The 12,660-nt window shown below is 47.7% G+C and overlaps 1 protein-coding gene across 1 annotated transcript in view; it reads left to right on the forward strand.

Annotated features, from left to right (window-relative positions):
- The first annotated feature begins 5,247 nt into the window (after window positions 1-5,247).
- PRR5L (proline rich 5 like) overlaps window positions 5,248-12,660 on the forward strand; it is a 116,335-nt gene continuing 108,922 nt past the window's right edge. The window contains exons 1-2 of the mRNA XM_036258762.1: window positions 5,248-5,364; window positions 6,691-6,740. The gene's annotated coding sequence lies outside the window, so the exon portion shown is untranslated. The remainder of the gene's footprint in view (window positions 5,365-6,690; window positions 6,741-12,660) is intronic.

The following is a 12,660-nucleotide window of genomic DNA, read 5'->3' on the forward strand; positions in this document are numbered from 1 at the left end:
GGTCGGGGTGAGTCAAGTAGCTGGAATGTTAAATCGCTCAGTCGCAAGCAGATAATTTCCATCCTGGGCATCTCTGGTCTGGGAGACTGCTGTTTCACTCTCCCTGGGGTCTTTCAGGAAAGGTCCCTTTGTCAGACTCCCGTGATGAATAGAGCAGTGCCAGTTTTTAGCTTCGGGGGACTTTGAAAAGATGTGTTTGACAAGGTGTGCTTCGCCTCCCTTCCCGAGAATCGCTTTTAGCTGACGTGATACATTTGGAGTACTGTCCAGCAAATCCTTCCTTACCTCCCCTGCACCTTGGGGCAGAGTATACTTCTTGCCCCATTGACCTTGGGCTCAGTCACTGACTTGCTTTGGCCAACGGCATGTGAGTGGGTCTGACCCTCGCAGAACCTTTGAATCATGGGACTCCCCCATCTTTGCGGGGTGATTCTCTGTGCTCCCGAGACCCGTGTGGGAAGCAGACACCTTGGGCACCACTGCCCTTCTCTCCGGGCCCCAGAATTAGTCGTCTGGAACAGACCCAAACCCAAACCGACCCTGACTTGCTCTAGCCACACTGCAGACCTGTGATCGAGAGGGAAAAGCTTGTTTGTGTCAGTCACAAGTTCTTACTTTGCAGCAATAGCTGACTGCTGCGGTGGAGTTCCTGAGTGTTGCCCAGTGAGTCCAGACGTGTAGGACCAGCGTGAGAACACGTCCCACCAGGCAGCCCTGGAACAGCGAGCTCAGAGAGGGAATGCAACGGACATGTTCTGGTCGCTTTCTCAGAACAGCCCCAATAAGAACTTGCTATGCACTTTTCTCTGACCATTTTCACCAAAATAAGCTTCATAGCCAAGAAATTACTCAACACGATGTTTCATCACCCATGCTCACATGTAGTAGGATGTAGAGGAGAGGGCGCTGGGCATGGTGTGTTTTTGTACCACAGTTCAGTCCATGTCTGAGACTTTGGGTGACAGTTAATCTCCCTGAACCTCACTTCCTTCACCTGCAAGTTGGGGGTGATTATAAGAATAAAGCGATCACGGACGTCTGTGGTTTCCAAATTGTGCTGTTCGCAGAAGGGAGATAGGCAAGAGGAGGCCAGTAAACGGCACGTTTTCAGGCAAGTTGCCACAGTGAGCTTGCTTCTGTGGGACACTGGAGAGCAACATAGGATGCGACCCTTGGTGTGTTCCCAACTGCGTGGCCAGGGAGCTGGGTTATTATCTATTTATACCAGTTTGGTTGAAGGTTGCTGGAGTGGCATTGATGGTATTCGTTACTGGAGTGAATACCAGTAGCCAGGGAAAGCATAAGGCAAAGATGCAGATGCCAGCCCTTGAAAGGCAGGTCCATGTGCCCTGAAATGGTGCCACCCATGAGAATGTGGGCAGGGCACCAAGAGCATCCGTGACCGGGAAGGACTCGCACTAACACTTTTAGTGCTCGTGCTATTCGAAGGGGACAGGCATCGCTGTTTTTGGTAACAACAGTAAAGGTCTGGTAAGAGAAAAAACCACAACTATTTCTTGGTGACAAATCTAACACTGACATGACGTTTTCACAACCACAAGGCTGCATCTCTGGCTTGGATGGGGGAGGGCTGGGGACGCTGATGTCTCAGTGGAGATGACTGGTGCTTGGCCCCTAATGGCCCCACCAGAGACACGTAACCTCTTGAGTCGGTAGGCCAGGCTGGGTTAAATTGTATGCTATCTTAACAAGCCCCCGAAACCACAGTTTTTAAAATGCTCTGTGTATAGATGACCTAGCTCAAGATGTCACATTTTTCTGGGCTGAGGAACAGTGGGAACTTTGGGAAAGGTGGACATGGCACCCTCTCCTGGAACAGCAGAGGGGGGCCGTTGTTGCGTGTGCTGTGCTCCTTCGCTCTGGTGGATGGTGGTGGGGGTAGTGTGGGGATTTGGGGGTACCCAGCAAACTCCCTCCTAACCAACTGAGATATGGACACAAGGGGTGACAGTATCAACTTATGAACAGAAAAAGGTTAAAGACCATCCGAATGTTTGTTGACAGGGGGAAGTTAAGTAAATGTGGTATGTCCATACAATGGAATTCTGTGCAGCTATGAAAAAGAGTGAAGATGCTCTCTCCGAGTATTCCCATGGGAAGAGCGCCAAGACAGTGGGCAGGCGTGAAGGGGAGTAACATACGTTTGTAATGTCTTACATATACGTAAAGGAAGTTTGGAAGGGATCACAGGAAAATACAAATGGTAGAGCTCGGGGGTGGGAACGGGGTGGGGGGGAAGGGTGTGGGAGACTTTGCACTGAATACCGTTCCCGATAAACATGTAAATCTATTGCCTGTATATATCTAGAGATCTAGAGAATGACTCAGGGAAGACAGAGAGGTGATGGATTAAAGTAGTTGATCTGCATCCCATTGTAAGTCACCTGGCTGTCTGTTAGCATGACATTGGGAAAGGCAGAGGGAAAGGGTAGGTAGGAAAATGCAAGGGGGTGCAAGGGAAGATGAAATGTGGGAGTGTGGAGAGTACCATCTCCATGTGCTGATGATGTCATCGGTGTGCTCCCCACGTCTCAGTTCATTGGATGTCACTGAGCAGGCGCTAGGAAATGCAACTGCTAAGGTCTGAGGCAGCCAGTGTGCTGTGTAATCCATTGGCGTTGCTCTTTATTGCCACCCACGTGGGAGCCAGGATAGGGTGATGGCTAAAAGCATAGAATCCAGCATCAGAAAACACCTACATTCAAGTCCTGGCTCAGCCACTAACTAGATACATGCACTTGAGTACCTCACTCATCCCCTCTGAGCTTGAGTCTCTTACGAAACGGGAGCAATACCAGCCTCACCCCATTGTTAAAAAGTGTCACACAGAGTGCCCGGACATCGCCTGGCCTGTTATAGATGCTCGGTAGCTTTGGGTGTTTATTTTGACTAGTTCAGTCATTTATCTTTGTGGCCCAGCGTATAGCCCTTGACTCTTTGTACTTCAGACAGCAGAACGTGCAGTTTCTCGCCTGGGCAGGGCAGCGGCCCCTTCCTGACCGTCGGCCTGCGCAGCAGCTGCCTTTTCATTCGGCTGTGGAGCCCGATGGGGGGGGGGTCTCTGGAGGAGCAGCTCCGGGCCAGGGGTCTCCTCCAGGGTCCCACAGGTAACGCCAGATGTCGGCCTCCTGCTGTACTGGCGGAACACCCCATGGGCGCTCGTTTTCCTACACAACTGCAAAGGAAATGGCTTCATGTTATCGTGGAAAGGACTCTGAAGGTTAATGGTTCCTCCAACAGAAGAACACGCCCCACTCCCCACCGCCCCAGAGTGTTAATTCTGTCTCCTCTCCGCCTCACGGAGGGACAACGGCCCCACGAGGCCCCGGGAGAGACGTTTGCTCCGAGTTCCTTCTGCGACGAGCTCATCTGGGTTGGGGCGAGGAAGGAAAGCAGGCGTTAGCCGCGTTGTTGGGGATTTCCACCTCTTAAGTTGTCATGCTTTTACCCCCCTGTGAAAGGAATTTTAAGCCACACCGATGTCCAGGTTTCAAAGAGTCAAGTGCGTCTCGGGTTTTAGAAAGGTTTACTGCGTCAGAGATAGTTGTCCTGGGTGCCGTGTTCCGGTCAGAGCCAGGCTTCGCTTTGTGGTGCGGCCACAGGCTCTCTGTTCGAAGCAGCACGTGAGGGGGGACAGACAGGCCTGCCCTTGGATGTAATCAGACAGCGAAGGCTGTGCTCAGAGCGGGTGGGGTCTGGGGACCAGACTCCTGGCTCGGGTCCCATCGCACCCCCCGCTGTCTTTTCCTGTATGAAAAAAAAGCCAAATACCTCAAACAGGGGCCCAGCAGCAGCCAGCACCATTGCCCTTACCTGCACTGCCACTGAACTCGACCTTGAGGAAGACTACGAGGTCGAGTGTGGACACTGTGAAGCAGGAGCTGCAGCCTGGAGGTCAGCGGGCCTGTGATGACTTCCATCACCGAACCTCGTAGAATTAGTGTGCAAGCTGCCTCGGAGACGTTGCGGGCTCCCATCCAGACCAGCGCAATAAACTGAGTTGTACTCTTGCCGGTGCAGCGTCTTCCTGCAAGTTGTAAAAAAAAAAACCATAACATCCATGAAGCGCAATAGAACAGAGCACAATACAGTGAGTGCTGGTGGTGGTTCGGATCACAACCTCTGAAGCCAGCCACCAGCAGGAGGTGAAGTCCCAGCTGTCACGGCAGCTGTGTGGCTTCATCCAGTCCCTGGACTTCTCTGTGCCTCAATTTCTGTCCTGTAAAATGGTCATGATAGCACCTACTTTATAGGGTTGTTGTGAGGGGTAAATGAGTTAGTTTGGGTCGAGTGCCTGTTTCCTAGTGAGTGATAGAGAAGTTTGGTTTCAAATACCCAGTAATGAGTCTTTCCTTTTTCTTGTTTGGTACTCGGTACTGCAGAATACGTGATTTCACTGAATCGTGGGGCTGGCAAGAAGGAACTGAAGTAAGCTTCCTGTCACTGGTTTATGGGACTTGGATGGGTGTCAGCTGGCCCCTGGGACTTGGGGGCTCTTGTGTCCACTCAAATAGTCTCTGTTTTTGCCTTGCAACAATCCAGATCGCGGTGCCTTGTTGAGTTACCCTGAAAGAATCTCCTCGCACATCAGTGAGCATGGTGGACTCTTCTAACAGTCTCCCGGTGAGATCTGAGAGAGGGATGCGGGTGCATATTGCAGTGTGTACACACACAGTGCGTGTGCGCGCATACACACACACACACACACACACACACACACACACACACGTGCGTACACGCCACAGACTTCAACATCACCCTCTGGATTTCTTCCCTCCAAAATCCCAGCTTGGCTGTGCTTTGAGAGTTTTCTCCGGTGCCCTTTTCCCCACCCTAACCTCCAGTGTTGTTCTCTCTCTGTCCCTTGGGAACGTGCAATCCTTTACTCCGTTTACCCAGCACCGCCTTTTGGCCCTGCCCCAGCTCCAATGTACAAACTTACCCAATCCAAGGCCTCATCGCCCGACGTCTCCAACTAGAGTCCCTTGAGGTGTGAACTCGGTGCTTTCCTTAGGAGCATGCAAGCACTTGGCAGTCGCCCATTGGTCTGTTGAGTGCCATTTACTCGCTCGGAGCCGGCGGGCATGTTATCAGCCTCTCTGAGCCCCAGGTCACTCATTCGACAAACGAAGAGAACGGGAGGGGCAGCTGTGAAGAAAAGTGACTCATGCCTGCAGAGCACAGAACAGTGCCTGGTGTTCATAGGGTGCAGCCTGCGCTTTTCGAATAAATAATAGCTGAACCTCTCACAAACCATAAATGGGATTTCTCCCCGCAGAAAATGGGCATTGATAACTTCTGGTGAGGTGTGTACAAGGCACGTGGACACAAAGGAGTGGACAGGTAGGTCTGACTAGATGGCAGTGGGAACTTCTGCAAGCTAATTCATCATTCTTCAGGTTAGTTTCCTCCATTAGAAAATGGGGATAATAATAGTACTCATTTATATTGATGTTGGGAAGAGTCAATGAAATAATGCATATGAAAACAGAGCCTCATCCAATTTAAAAGTTTAGAAAACTGTAGCTATTTTTAAAAAGCTTATGCCTTGAATTGAACTATTGAGATAGGAAAGTGTGTTTGCCTCGTTTCCTGCTATAAAATCCAAACTTGCAAAGTGCAGATGTATTCAGGAAACCTCAATGCTATTTTATGGAAGGCTTTAGTCAAGACAGAAATGATTTAATTTAAGTTGACAGCTTTGGCTTTAGAAGTTTTAAATCACTACACAATTGATAAAGTTACTAATGATTCTCTTGATATTCAGTTTAAGGAATCCTAACCTCGTTGAGGGCTGTTCGCTTTGTAGTGGTTTCTTTTCATCAGCTACACATTAAGAATTAATTTTGGGTATGAGCTAATAGCCCAGCACTCCTGACCAGTGTTCCCTTTGGTTTCATGTAAATTGTGAGCAATGGACCATATTTCACGAGCAACTAGTTATGAAGATGGAATATGCATGAGCAGTTTAGTGTTGGGATCAAATACGGCTCGTGACACATTTAATATGATGTTGTAAAGGACATGCAAAAGCGATACACTGCTGTGCAGTGATTCAACGTCACTGCGACTCAGACGAATGCATTCACCTCACCCCAAACAAGTCCCTCCAGGGTCAGCTCTAGAGGAAGGGCGGGTCTCTTAGGAACAGAAAGCATCCAGATGTCTGTCTCTGGGGATGAGGCCTGAGTGCCCGGGAGACTTGTTGTTTTAGGACCAGGACATGATGCAATCAATCTCCTCCCAGTCCTTTCAGGGGTCCGACTGCAGGAAGTTTATTAGTCTAGGCCAGGGGTCGGCAATCTTTTTCTATAAAGAGCCAAACAGTAAGTATTTTAGACACTGAGAGCCACATGGTCTGTGTTGCAGCTACTCAACTCTGCCCTTAGAGGGCAAATGCGGCCACAGACTGTATGTAGACGATTCGGTCTGCCTATGTTCCAATAAAACTTTATTTCAGAAACAGGTAATGGGCTGGGTTTGATCCATGGGCTGTAATTACAGACTCCTGGTCTAGGCTAAGGCTCTGAATGGGGAATGGGAGGAAAGAGAACTCAAAGCAACATTTTCCTGAGGCAGGCTAGCATCTGAGTTCATGGGGGAAATGGGGGCAAGGGAAGTGGGGCACAGGGAACCTCAAATGCCCTTTTCTCTTCTCTTCCTTTACAGGGTTTGACTGTCTTCATGAAGGCAACCGCTGGAAAGGCAGTACAAAATGGGTAAGAGTGCGGGGACTGACTGGGATCAAGTTTAAATCTGAGCACTTTGTAGATTAACTGTGTGACCTTGGGCGAGTTTTTCTAACTCTCTGAGCCTGTCTGTAACACTGGGTTGATAGAACCTGCCTCACAGAGTTGTGAGGATTAAATGCACTTTGTTATATAAACTGTTTAGCATACATTACATGGTAGACACGGTGTGTTATGGGCAATTTAAGGAAAGTTCAAGAGTAGTTTTGCCTTTTAGGGACTTCTTTTTTTTTTTTTTTTTTACCTCTCCTGCAGACTTTAGAATGCAACTCCCCATAAATCAGGCCTGTGTTATTTGACTACTTCCATGATGTACCCAGGAGCGGAATGGTTGAGTCATAGGTTTTTCATGTTCAGCTTTAGCAGATACTAAACTGCTTAGTAGTTTGAAATGGTTATACCTATGTGCATTCCCATGAGCTGTGTCATGAGAGTTCCAGCGAACCTTCTGGTTTCTGGTGGTCTTCACTGGCGCCTTGCAAGGGAGTAATGACCTTGTGTACGTCTTCGTATGTGTACTAGCCATTGGAATATCTTCCGCTGCGAAGTGCCCGTTCGCGTCCTGAACTTTCTTGTTGATTTGTACAAGTTTTTTATATAGTCTGGAGATGAGAACTTCAGCTGTTACAGGAGTTTTCTGATCAACAGAAATCCCTGATTTTAGTAGAGTTCTATGTATCGGTCTAAGTTCAATGATGTAGTAAATTATTTGGTACTATTTGCACCACGGTGCTTGTAACTCGTCACATAGCTAATCAGTACACACCAGGTAGAGCATTGGATGAGCCAGCTAATCTCCTTCCGCTCCTGAAATTTGATGAGTCCATGAAACCTGGCCAGTCGGTGTTCATTTGGATTCATTTTCAACACACACCAAAAGGAGTTGTGGCTGTGAGGGCCTCCAGACAGGAATGAATCACTGTGTGCACGAGGACAGGATTTCAGGGTGGAGACAAGTGGTACAGTGACAGGGAGATGTGAGAAACCATGCGGTATAGCCAGCGAAGGGTCCTGGATACCGGAAAAGTGAGCATGAATTAACATGGGCTGGGTCACAGGAGAGGTGGGAGGGAAGGGGGATGGTGGGGAACGCAGAAAAGAAGGTGTCAATTTGGTAGCAAAAATCAGAGACTCAAATGTAACAAAAGAAGGTGTTCATTAGACTTTGGCCTGGTGACCACTAATTCCTTGCCTTTCCCCCCATTTTTTATTAGAAAGCCTCTCATAGTTCAAACCATGTACCAACATTTGTTTTCAAATATTAGAGGCACTTGATACCCTCTACATTTTTCTCTCCTGATGAAAGTAAAATGGATTATGAACCCTTGAATAGGTACTACATAAAATAAAGGGAATAAACAAACTTTAGAACCGGAAGCAAGCCTTGTGGACAGTACCTACCTCATGTCAAGAGTAGAGCATTGGTCCAGCCTAAACTCCTCCTTTGCCTTGAGGGTTCTGTGTAGGTCATATTGGAAGGCTCATTTGGGCAAATAGAAATCTTGTTCATAAATGACTGAAAACCTAACTTGGAGTCCTCAACGATAAATGGAAGTTTTTGACTCTCAGAGTTGAAAAACCTAGAGAGAATGCTGGCCTCACGTTGGGTTTTCCCCAGCAGCTCGGATGGTCTCGCCAAGGATTGTGATTTCCTCCGTATCGTCACTGTGTCTTCATCACTGTTCACGCCATCTGTTGCTTGTGTGCATGGTTCACCTCTGTCCCCGGGCAGCTTCTCACTCCCCTCCTGAGAGCTACGGAGCTAAAGCCTCTGTGGTCTTCGTCCCACACTGGACACAAGAATATAGGGAATCTCTTCTAATGTCTCCTGCTGAAAACCTGGATTCACAATCTCTCATTGGCCCAGATTGGGTCACATGCCCATGACTCACCCAATCATTAGCCAAGAGTCTAAGGCAGGTTAATTGTATGAGAAAGTCGGGATCCAACATGGAACTGGGTGTAGAATTGGTCTAGCCCAATGTGCATGACTGAGCATGGGCAGGTGTGAATTCTCCCATTGAAGGAAGTTTGCTGATGTTGGAGAGGCATCAAACACAGGATGCCTTGGAACTTGGAGCATCAGAGAAGCTTTCATGAACAAAGAACAGCCTTGTGATTTAGGAGCCAAAATGCGAACACAGTGCAGCTTCCGGAGGTAACAGTTGGAGACCGAAAACATGGCTGGATTGTGGCTCCAAGGCTTATTAAGTTAGCCAGACCCGCAGAGCCTCGCATTCCTCATCTGTCCCCTGTGAAAAAGGCTCCAGGTCTCTTATTACTGGAGGAGTAAAAGAGAGAATATTTTCAGAAAGGCTTTGGACAATGTAAAAAAATATATATATATGGCCCCGGCCAGTTTGGCTCAGCGGTTGAACATTGGCCTGAGGACCAGAGAGTTCCAGGTTTGGTTCCTACTAGGGGCACGGACCCCCCCCCCCCCCCACACACACACAATATGGACATAAATGCATGGTGTTTTTACTGCTGAAGACCATGGCAGGGATAAACAAATTGCACATGCAGCATTTCCACTCAAAGGTTAACTTCTGAAGCTAATATTCGTGCAAAATCGAATTTGGGTCGGGCCATCAGTAATCATGATCAGGATCACAACGCTGAGTATGACCAAAGTACTAACCACTAACATCTATCAAGGGCTTATCACACGCCAGCCACTGTTCTAAATATTTTTCACATATAATTTCATTTTACCTTCAAACAACTTTATGAGCTAAGCACCATGATTATCTCACTTTTATAGATGAGGAAACTAATCCAGCCAGTGTGGCTCTGTGGTTGGGTGTCAACCCCTATACCAAGAGGTCGCCGGTTTGATTCCCGGTCAGGGCACATGCCCAGGTTGTGGGCCTGATCCCCAGTGGGGGGCATGTAGGAGGCAGCCAATCAATGTTATCTCTCATCAGTGTTTCTATCTCTCTCTCCCTCTCCCTTCCTCTCTCTCTAAAATCAATAAAGAAAAAAAATAACAATATAGATGAGGAAACTAAGCCCCAGAGAGGTTAAGCAGCTTCCCCAACACCCCCCGGTAGAATGGCAGCCTGTCTCTAGACCTGAGCTCTAAAACACTGCATCACCCACAGCTCAGTGTTGACATCTACCACTTTGCACGCCAAGCAATGGAACCAAATGTACCTCCACTGTCTTACGCATGAATATATCAATTAATGCAAGATACATGAATGGACTCATTAGCCTACGGAAATAAATACCTAACAAAAACCACATTTATTATGTTGGTGTTTTTTTTTTCTTGTGGTGACTTGGTTCTTTAGCTTTGATCTGTGGGTATGTGGACATATCCCAAGGCAAAAGCATGTTTATAGGATTACAGTTGGTAAAATAAGAAGAGTTTGGAATCAAAGGATGAGAATTCCAGCCCAATTCCCGGCTGTATCCGTCCCACATTTCTACGCCCCAGTTTGTCAGGCAGAGATGGCGTCTGCTCCAGAGTGGGGCCCAAATCAGGTGGACGGAGGCCTGTCCTTGGAGAGGTGTCGAGCACTGGACAGATCTAAGACATTTATTAATTTCCTTATTACTAATGCTCCCCGAGACCATTTGCGCTACCACTGAACCAGAACAGCTTTTAATGCTCTCTGTATTCCCATGGGATTGTGCTTTGAAATTTCCTTGGAGTCTGGCCCTCCTGAGTGGCCTGATTTCTGTCTGTGCAGATGTCTGGTCTAGCTGTCAGTATGAGGTAATAGGGTACCTTCCTGTTTGGGGGTCCACCTCTAGTCAGCATCCACGGATGCTTTATGGGGGTCCCTGTGGGATAACGGCAGCCTGTGTGAGCACACAGAGCTCTAGGGTCAGGCCTGACTCCTGCTGAGCACACTGCTGGGTTCACCCACAGGTATAAATAGTTTATTCCCCTAAAACCACGCGCTCTTTCCCATCTCACCTGGTGCACCAGTTAGTGTCCCATAGTGGAGTTTGTGTGGGATTTTGTCAGTGTGCTTTGCTAGCATCTAATCTCCACTTATTTCTGTTATAGTAGAAGTCCCTGTAAGGGTTTGGGTGAGTTTAACCCAGTTCTGTGCCAGAGGGGTGAATGAGATCTGCCTGTAAGTATCAGCCAGTTGTCAAACATGGCCAGTATTAAACGTTATGTGCAATTCAGTAACTAAGAGAAAGGTAAATGCTCCAAGTTCATCACTTCCTAATTATTTTGCTGCATTTTGTTACTGATGCCCTTCAGAATATTTATGTCTATTTTATCTATGGTGGAAATGCTATAGCAGGGTGCGCGGCTGGGTCACTTCGGTTCAGTGATGCGTGGACGGTTTGCAATTAGCCACGGCAAGAGTATTTACACTGGAGAACCCAGCAAATGTAGCAGATCAGGGCTTTTCCTCCCAGGATCCTGGGTTAGACCTCTCTCAGCTCCCGGGGTAAGTCCTGATTTCCTGAAACCAATCAGTAAGTTCTTTCCCTCTGACCACAGCTGATCTGGGCCAATAACTGTCTGACCCGAGACTTTTATTTGCCTGTGGAGGGGATGAATCTCTTGTCTCTGCTTGGGCTGCAAAGACAAGGGATGAGCCAGTTCTAGAGTCAAGCTGACACATGGAAGACCTGGTCTGAAATGTCATTCAGCCCCTGGATCAAGCCACACCTGACTTTTCATCTAAGCCAGGAATTGGCAAACTTTTCCTGTAAAGGGCCAGGTAATAAAGCTTTTAGGCTTTGCAGGTCATATTGTTTGTCATGGTTACTGATCTCTACTTGCAGCTCACAAGCCACAGATGACACGCACACCACTGGGCAGAGCTGTGTTCCCATAAACTATTTACAAAGGCAGGTGGTGGGCAGGATTTGGTCCCAGAACAATAGTTTATGAATCCCCCATCTACAGCTCTGGATTCCTTTGTTTGTTTGTTTGTTTTGCTTAAGTATATCTAGCTTGGGTTTTCTAACACTTGTAACTGAAAAAGCCTCAACTGATCCAGGTTCTTGGGTTGTGAACACTAGAAAGCGACTCTGAATCCCTTAATAAAAACAGATCTATTATCAAGCTAAAGGGTAGCCTTCCGGATTCCCAGGACAGAGAGCCCCGTTGTTCTAGCCCAGGTCCACGGGGACAGGGGAGGGGGAAGGGGTTGTTTCTATAGGGAAAGTCGGGGGGCTGTTATCAGAAGAACCAACTCTGGGGTCTGGATCTGCTCCATTAGGACAGGAAAGAGTCCCCAGATCAAGCAGTTTCTGCAGGCGCCCTGCGCAGGAAGCTCATCAAAGGCAGTTTTGCGTTAGGTAAAAGCTCTCTTCGACAGAAGACCTGCACCCTAGTTGTTCCCCTGCTAGCATGCTGTGTCACCCTGGGCAACACAGGAAACCTCTGGGCCTTAGTTCTTCAAGTACAAAAGAAGGAATCTTGAAGGCCCTGCTGAGTGCCAAGTTTTGAAGGTTCTTTCCGTATATCAGTTATCTTGCCTGTTCATCTCTAAAATGTAATACTCTGTGCCCTGCGTGTGGTTCACCCCTTTGCGTAATCACTAGCTGTGGGAGCTCCCTGCTGTTACTTAATTTCTGTGAGTATGAATTTCCACATCTGTTATTGGCCTTACCCTGGGAAGTAGTGCACAGATTAGTTGTGTACTGGTTTACAGTGAGGGTTTGGGGGTTAGGTGAGCAGGACTTTGGTCCTTGTTTAGCCTTTTTCTCCCGGAACCTTTGAGCAGATTACGTAAACTCTTCGAATCTTTGTTTCCTCATCTGTAAAATGGGGATATTTATAGAACCCTGTCCATGAGATTGTGATGTGGATTAATTGAGATGTTGCATATAACAGGGTTAGTACAGGGCTTGGCACATGGTAGGTAATCTGTAAAGTGTGATTTTTTATTATAATTGCTTATAATTATTT

Source organism: Molossus molossus, unplaced genomic scaffold, assembly GCF_014108415.1.
Source record: "Molossus molossus isolate mMolMol1 unplaced genomic scaffold, mMolMol1.p scaffold_m16_p_13, whole genome shotgun sequence".
In the NCBI taxonomy this organism is placed as follows: domain Eukaryota; kingdom Metazoa; phylum Chordata; class Mammalia; order Chiroptera; family Molossidae; genus Molossus; species Molossus molossus.